Source organism: Lissotriton vulgaris, chromosome 1_1, assembly GCF_964263255.1.
Source record: "Lissotriton vulgaris chromosome 1_1, aLisVul1.2, whole genome shotgun sequence".
Lineage (NCBI taxonomy): Eukaryota > Metazoa > Chordata > Amphibia > Caudata > Salamandridae > Lissotriton > Lissotriton vulgaris.
Genome location: NC_141685.1, coordinates 199,954,285 through 199,961,368, shown reverse-complemented (window position 1 = coordinate 199,961,368; position 7,084 = coordinate 199,954,285). Strand labels below are relative to the sequence as shown.

At 48.9% G+C, this 7,084-nt stretch overlaps 13 non-coding genes across 13 annotated transcripts; 8 read left to right on the top strand and 5 right to left on the bottom strand.

Moving 5' to 3' along the window:
* Window positions 1-92: 92 nt before the first annotated feature.
* Window positions 93-164, top strand: TRNAW-CCA (transfer RNA tryptophan (anticodon CCA)). The gene has a single exon. It is a non-coding gene; the product is annotated as a tRNA-Trp (tRNA).
* A 71-nt stretch (window positions 165-235) lies between these two features.
* On the bottom strand, window positions 236-306 carry TRNAG-GCC (transfer RNA glycine (anticodon GCC)). Its single transcript has one exon. It is a non-coding gene; the product is annotated as a tRNA-Gly (tRNA).
* A 1,145-nt stretch (window positions 307-1,451) lies between these two features.
* On the top strand, window positions 1,452-1,525 carry TRNAN-GUU (transfer RNA asparagine (anticodon GUU)). Its single transcript has one exon. It is a non-coding gene; the product is annotated as a tRNA-Asn (tRNA).
* A 236-nt stretch (window positions 1,526-1,761) lies between these two features.
* Window positions 1,762-1,833, top strand: TRNAW-CCA (transfer RNA tryptophan (anticodon CCA)). The gene has a single exon. It is a non-coding gene; the product is annotated as a tRNA-Trp (tRNA).
* A 71-nt stretch (window positions 1,834-1,904) lies between these two features.
* On the bottom strand, window positions 1,905-1,975 carry TRNAG-GCC (transfer RNA glycine (anticodon GCC)). The gene has a single exon. It is a non-coding gene; the product is annotated as a tRNA-Gly (tRNA).
* A 1,161-nt stretch (window positions 1,976-3,136) lies between these two features.
* TRNAN-GUU (transfer RNA asparagine (anticodon GUU)) lies at window positions 3,137-3,210 on the top strand. Its single transcript has one exon. It is a non-coding gene; the product is annotated as a tRNA-Asn (tRNA).
* Window positions 3,211-3,588: 378 nt separating this feature from the next.
* TRNAG-GCC (transfer RNA glycine (anticodon GCC)) lies at window positions 3,589-3,659 on the bottom strand. Its single transcript has one exon. It is a non-coding gene; the product is annotated as a tRNA-Gly (tRNA).
* Window positions 3,660-4,820: 1,161 nt separating this feature from the next.
* On the top strand, window positions 4,821-4,894 carry TRNAN-GUU (transfer RNA asparagine (anticodon GUU)). The gene has a single exon. It is a non-coding gene; the product is annotated as a tRNA-Asn (tRNA).
* A 236-nt stretch (window positions 4,895-5,130) lies between these two features.
* TRNAW-CCA (transfer RNA tryptophan (anticodon CCA)) lies at window positions 5,131-5,202 on the top strand. Its single transcript has one exon. It is a non-coding gene; the product is annotated as a tRNA-Trp (tRNA).
* A 71-nt stretch (window positions 5,203-5,273) lies between these two features.
* TRNAG-GCC (transfer RNA glycine (anticodon GCC)) lies at window positions 5,274-5,344 on the bottom strand. The gene has a single exon. It is a non-coding gene; the product is annotated as a tRNA-Gly (tRNA).
* Window positions 5,345-6,489: 1,145 nt separating this feature from the next.
* On the top strand, window positions 6,490-6,563 carry TRNAN-GUU (transfer RNA asparagine (anticodon GUU)). Its single transcript has one exon. It is a non-coding gene; the product is annotated as a tRNA-Asn (tRNA).
* A 236-nt stretch (window positions 6,564-6,799) lies between these two features.
* On the top strand, window positions 6,800-6,871 carry TRNAW-CCA (transfer RNA tryptophan (anticodon CCA)). Its single transcript has one exon. It is a non-coding gene; the product is annotated as a tRNA-Trp (tRNA).
* A 71-nt stretch (window positions 6,872-6,942) lies between these two features.
* Window positions 6,943-7,013, bottom strand: TRNAG-GCC (transfer RNA glycine (anticodon GCC)). The gene has a single exon. It is a non-coding gene; the product is annotated as a tRNA-Gly (tRNA).
* Between the last annotated feature and the right edge of the window lie 71 nt (window positions 7,014-7,084).

Here is a 7,084-nt window from a genome sequence, read left to right as displayed (position 1 = left end):
CTGTAATACAACCTTAGGCATATAAGCAGAGGAAAATAAGTCAAAAGGCCCACAGCATTTGTTCATCTGGCATCGAAGGCTGCAAGTGTAAGGACCTCGTGGCGCAACGGTAGTGCGTCTGACTCCAGATCAGAAGGTTGCGTGTTCAAATCACGTCGGGGTCACTGCTTACCATTTTATTCCCCACTGAGTTCATATATATCATTTCGAAAACAAAGTCAAAAGAAAGCAACCTTGCATTGGCCGGGAATCGAACCCGGGCCTCCCGCGTGGCAGGCGAGAATTCTACCACTGAACCACCAATGCTTCACATGGTGTGTTCACAGCAAGAGCTCTGTCCAAGACAGTGGTCAGGTTCACACACTTAAATTGTACACATATGAACAAAGTGTGCGCAGCAGACATGATAACGCCAAGGTTTCACATGATGATGGCAAGAATCAGATGCAGGAGACTATAAGTAATAATGTCTTTGCATTTGCTGAGGTCACTGGCTTGGTACTAGAGTTGTGGTTATCAGGGCATGATGGCAGGCTGCTCCTGACAGAAGTGGCTCACAGAATGCACCCGCCAGATCACCAGCACTATTGTGTTTCAGATCATGTCACTGAACTCTCCTCCTGGAAAATCCTTCCCACTGGCTTTGCCAGATTCTGTGTCCTCCCCAAAATGCTGGGGTGAAACGGGCAGAGTTCTGCGCCCTGCGCCCCGTTACGCGTCCCTAATGCCATCCCAACGCGCCCTGGTCGGGCTTAGATCACTGGAGCCTCTGGAGATCAAGAACTCCGGAAGCCTAGGGTCAGGCCTATTGCAGAGGCATCTTGTGCCTGGCCATTCCGGGATTGTTGTGTTTCAGGGCCTAGCCATCAATACTCCTGGGATTTCTTTCCAGGAGAACCCTCATGTCCCTGTCCTCCCACAAGCCCGAGCTTTTATGTAAAATAAAGTGTGCTCTGTGGGCCTTCCCCTATGTGCTCTCTGCCTAATCTCTTTCTCCCAAGCTGAGCTCTGCAGGTAAATGTATCTATCTGACTGAGGGGCTAGAGAGGGCCTTTCCCAGCAGTCTTACAAGCCAAGAGTTCAGAGAAAGCACCTGCTCTGGGAAGGAGACTCTGCTCACAGAGAAGACAAGTCCAACATAACACAGTGAAGATGGGATGGGCAAGACACACGCCTCACGGGCTGGTAGCACGCAAACAGAGGAGCAGGGAGCTACGCTAAGCAGGCAAAGAGAAAAGTCATGTATGAGTCTCATGCACTGTGACCGGTAGTAATATTGGCTCTAACACCATTAGACAGTAGTCTACACATCATAAATTACAACAGTAACAAGACACTAAGCAAATGACAAATGCTGTATGGCATAAAGACGCCTTATATAATACAAGCTCCAGGCAGGCGCACACATGTCAAGACATATATTGAGTCTCAGGAAATGTATACAGTCAATAGTCTCTGTGGCGCAATCAGTTAGCGCGTTCGGCTGTTAACCGAAAGGTTGGTGGTTCAAGCCCACCCAGGGACGTAGCCTTTTGTCTGCATGAAACACAGATACGTACCTTTGCTCTTTCCTGCGTGCGATCCTTTCCCTGAATAGTTCAATCCTCAGCGTTCTCACTGCACCTGCAGTCAATTTCAATAATTAGGATAGAAAACAAAAGGCCAAGCCCTGTAATACAACCTTAGGCATATAAGCAGAGGAAAATAAGTCAAAAGGCCCACAGCATTTGTTCATCTGGCATCGAAGGCTGCAAGTGTAAGGACCTCGTGGCGCAACGGTAGCGCGTCTGACTCCAGATCAGAAGGTTGCGTGTTCAAATCACGTCGGGGTCACTGCTTACCATTTTATTCCCCACTGAGTTCATATATATCATTTCGAAAACAAAGTCAAAAGAAAGCAACCTTGCATTGGCCGGGAATCGAACCCGGGCCTCCCGCGTGGCAGGCGAGAATTCTACCACTGAACCACCAATGCTTCACATGGTGTGTTCACAGCAAGAGCTCTGTCCAAGACAGTGGTCAGGTTCACACACTTAAATTGTACACATATGAACAAAGTGTGCGCAGCAGACATGATAACGCCAACGTTTCACATGATGATGGCAAGAATCAGATGCAGGAGACTATAAGTAATAATGTCTTTGCATTTGCTGAGGTCACTGGCTTGGTACTAGAGTTGTGGTTATCAGGGCATGATGGCAGGCTGCTCCTGACAGAAGTGGCTCACAGAATGCACCCGCCAGATCACCAGCACTATTGTGTTTCAGATCATGTCACTGAACTCTCCTCCTGGAAAATCCTTCCCACTGGCTTTGCCAGATTCTGTGTCCTCCCCAAAATGCTGGGGTGAAACGGGCAGAGTTCTGCGCCCTGCGCCCCTTTACGCGTCCCTAACGCCATCCCAACGCGCCCTGGTCGGGCACAGCCCTGGTCGGGCTTAGATCACTGGAGCCTCTGGAGATCAAGAACTCCGGAAGCCTAGGGTCAGGCCTATTGCAGAGGCATCTTGTGCCTGGCCATTCCGGGATTGTTGTGTTTCAGGGCCTAGCCATCAATACTCCTGGGATTTCTTTCCATGAGAACCCTCATGTCCCTGTCCTCCCACAAGCCCGAGCTTTTATGTAAAATAAAGTGTGCTCTGTGGGCCTTCCCCTATGTGCTCTCTGCCTAATCTCTTTCTCCCAAGCTGAGCTCTGCAGGTAAATGTATCTATCTGACTGAGGGGCTAGGGAGGGCCTTTCCCAGCAGTCTTACAAGCCAAGAGTTCAGAGAAAGCACCTGCTCTGGGAAGGAGACTCTGCTCACAGAGAAGACAAGTCCAACATAACACAGTGAAGATGGGATGGGCAAGACACACGCCTCACGGGCTGGTAGCACGCAAACAGAGGAGCAGGGAGCTACGCTAAGCAGGCAAAGAGAAAAGTCATGTATGAGTCTCATGCACTGTGACCGGTAGTAATACTGGCTCTAACACCATTAGACAGTAGTCTACACATCATAAATTACAACAGTAACAAGACACTAAGCAAATGACAAATGCTGTATGGCATAAAGACGCCTTATATAATACAAGCTCCAGGCAGGCGCACACATGTCAAGACATATATTGAGTCTCAGGAAATGTATACAGTCAATAGTCTCTGTGGCGCAATCGGTTAGCGCGTTTGGCTGTTAACCGAAAGGTTGGTGGTTCAAGCCCACCCAGGGACGTAGCCTTTTGTCTGCATGAAACACAGATACGTACCTTTGCTCTTTCCTGCGTGCGATCCTTTCCCTGAATAGTTCAATCCTCAGCGTTCTCACTGCACCTGCAGTCAATTTCAATAATTAGGATAGAAAACAAAAGGCCAAGCCCTGTAATACAACCGTAGGCATATAAGCAGAGGAAAATAAGTCAAAAGGCCCACAGCATTTGTTCATCTGGCATCGAAGGCTGCAAGTGTAAGGACCTCGTGGCGCAACGGTAGCGCGCTGACTCCAGATCAGAAGGTTGCGTGTTCAAATCACGTCGGGGTCACTGCTTACCATTTTATTCCCCACTGAGTTCATATATATCATTTCGAAAACAAAGTCAAAAGAAAGCAACCTTGCATTGGCCGGGAATCGAACCCGGGCCTCCCGCGTGGCAGGCGTGAATTCTACCACTGAACCACCAATGCTTCACATGGTGTGTTCACAGCAAGAGCTCTGTCCAAGACAGTGGTCAGGTTCACACACTTAAATTGTACACATATGAACAAAGTGTGCGCAGCAGACATGATAACGCCAATGTTTCACATGATGATGGCAAGAATCAGATGCAGGAGACTATAAGTAATAATGTCTTTGCATTTGCTGAGGTCACTGGCTTGGTACTAGAGTTGTGGTTATCAGGGCATGATGGCAGGCTGCTCCTGACAGAAGTGGCTCACAGAATGCACCCGCCAGATCACCAGCACTATTGTGTTTGAGATCATGTCACTGAACTCTCCTCCTGGAAAATCCTTCCCACTGGCTTTGCCAGATTCTGTGTCCTCCCCAAAATGCTGGGGTGAAACGGGCAGAGTTCTGCGCCCTGCGCCCCTTTACGCGTCCCTAACGCCATCCCAACGCGCCCTGGTCGGGCACAGCCCTGATCGGGCTTAGATCACTGGAGCCTCTGGAGATCAAGAACTCCGGAAGCCTAGGGTCAGGCCTATTGCAGAGGCATCTTGTGCCTGGCCATTCCGGGATTGTTGTGTTTCAGGGCCTAGCCATCAATACTCCTGGGATTTCTTTCCATGAGAACCCTCATGTCCCTGTCCTCCCACAAGCCCGAGCTTTTATGTAAAATAAAGTGTGCTCTGTGGGCCTTCCCCTATGTGCTCTCTGCCTAATCTCTTTCTCCCAAGCTGAGCTCTGCAGGTAAATGTATCTATCTGACTGAGGGGCTAGGGAGGGCCTTTCCCAGCAGTCTTACAAGCCAAGAGTTCAGAGAAAGCACCTGCTCTGGGAAGGAGACTCTGCTCACAGAGAAGACAAGTCCAACATAACACAGTGAAGATGGGATGGGCAAGACACACGCCTCACGGGCTGGTAGCACGCAAACAGAGAAGCAGGGAGCTACGCTAAGCAGGCAAAGAGAAAAGTCATGTATGAGTCTCATGCACTGTGACCGGTAGTAATACTGGCTCTAACACCATTAGACAGTAGTCTACACATCATAAATTACAACAGTAACAAGACACTAAGCAAATGACAAATGCTGTATGGCATAAAGACGCCTTATATAATACAAGCTCCAGGCAGGCGCACACATGTCAAGACATATATTGAGTCTCAGGAAATGTATACAGTCAATAGTCTCTGTGGCGCAATCGGTTAGCGCGTTCGGCTGTTAACCGAAAGGTTGGTGGTTCAAGCCCACCCAGGGACGTAGCCTTTTGTCTGCATGAAACACAGATACGTACCTTTGCTCTTTCCTGCGTGCGATCCTTTCCCTGAATAGTTCAATCCTCAGCGTTCTCACTGCACCTGCAGTCAATTTCAATAATTAGGATAGAAAACAAAAGGCCAAGCCCTGTAATACAACCTTAGGCATATAAGCAGAGGAAAATAAGTCAAAAGGCCCACAGCATTTGTTCATCTGGCATCGAAGGCTGCAAGTGTAAGGACCTCGTGGCGCAACGGTAGCGCGTCTGACTCCAGATCAGAAGGTTGCGTGTTCAAATCACGTCGGGGTCACTGCTTACCATTTTATTCCCCACTGAGTTCATATATATCATTTCGAAAACAAAGTCAAAAGAAAGCAACCTTGCATTGGCCGGGAATCGAACCCGGGCCTCCCGCGTGGCAGGCGAGAATTCTACCACTGAACCACCAATGCTTCACATGGTGTGTTCACAGCAAGAGCTCTGTCCAAGACAGTGGTCAGGTTCACACACTTAAATTGTACACATATGAACAAAGTGTGCGCAGCAGACATGATAACGCCAACGTTTCACATGATGATGGCAAGAATCAGATGCAGGAGACTATAAGTAATAATGTCTTTGCATTTGCTGAGGTCACTGGCTTGGTACTAGAGTTGTGGTTATCAGGGCATGATGGCAGGCTGCTCCTGACAGAAGTGGCTCACAGAATGCACCCGCCAGATCACCAGCACTATTGTGTTTCAGATCATGTCACTGAACTCTCCTCCTGGAAAATCCTTCCCACTGGCTTTGCCAGATTCTGTGTCCTCCCCAAAATGCTGGGGTGAAACGGGCAGAGTTCTGCGCCCTGTGCCCCTTTACGCGTCCCTAATGCCATCCCAACGCGCCCTGGTCGGGCTTAGATCACTGGAGCCTCTGGAGATCAAGAACTCCGGAAGCCTAGGGTCAGGCCTATTGCAGAGGCATCTTGTGCCTGGCCATTCCGGGATTGTTGTGTTTCAGGGCCTAGCCATCAATACTCCTGGGATTTCTTTCCAGGAGAACCCTCATGTCCCTGTCCTCCCACAAGCCCGAGCTTTTATGTAAAATAAAGTGTGCTCTGTGGGCCTTCCCCTATGTGCTCTCTGCCTAATCTCTTTCTCCCAAGCTGAGCTCTGCAGGTAAATGTATCTATCTGACTGAGGGGCTAGGGAGGGCCTTTCCCAGCAGTCTTACAAGCCAAGAGTTCAGAGAAAGCACCTGCTCTGGGAAGGAGACTCTGCTCACAGAGAAGACAAGTCCAACATAACACAGTGAAGATGGGATGGGCAAGACACACGCCTCACGGGCTGGTAGCACGCAAACAGAGGAGCAGGGAGCTACGCTAAGCAGGCAAAGAGAAAAGTCATGTATGAGTCTCATGCACTGTGACCGGTAGTAATACTGGCTCTAACACCATTAGACAGTAGTCTACACATCATAAATTACAACAGTAACAAGACACTAAGCAAATGACAAACGCTGTATGGCATATAGACGCCTTATATAATACAAGCTCCAGGCAGGCGCACACATGTCAAGACATATATTGAGTCTCAGGAAATGTATACAGTCAATAGTCTCTGTGGCGCAATCGGTTAGCGCGTTCGGCTGTTAACCGAAAGGTTGGTGGTTCAAGCCCACCCAGGGACGTAGCCTTTTGTCTGCATGAAACACAGATACGTACCTTTGCTCTTTCCTGCGTGCGATCCTTTCCCTGAATAGTTCAATCCTCAGCGTTCTCACTGCACCTGCAGTCAATTTCAATAATTAGGATAGAAAACAAAAGGCCAAGCCCTGTAATACAACCGTAGGCATATAAGCAGAGGAAAATAAGTCAAAAGGCCCACAGCATTTGTTCATCTGGCATCGAAGGCTGCAAGTGTAAGGACCTCGTGGCGCAACGGTAGCGCGTCTGACTCCAGATCAGAAGGTTGCGTGTTCAAATCACGTCGGGGTCACTGCTTACCATTTTATTCCCCACTGAGTTCATATATATAATTTCGAAAACAAAGTCAAAAGAAAGCAACCTTGCATTGGCCGGGAATCGAACCCGGGCCTCCCGCGTGGCAGGCGAGAATTCTACCACTGAACCACCAATGCTTCACATGGTGTGTTCACAGCAAGAGCTCTGTCCAAGACAGTGGTCAGGTTCACACACTTAAATTGTACAC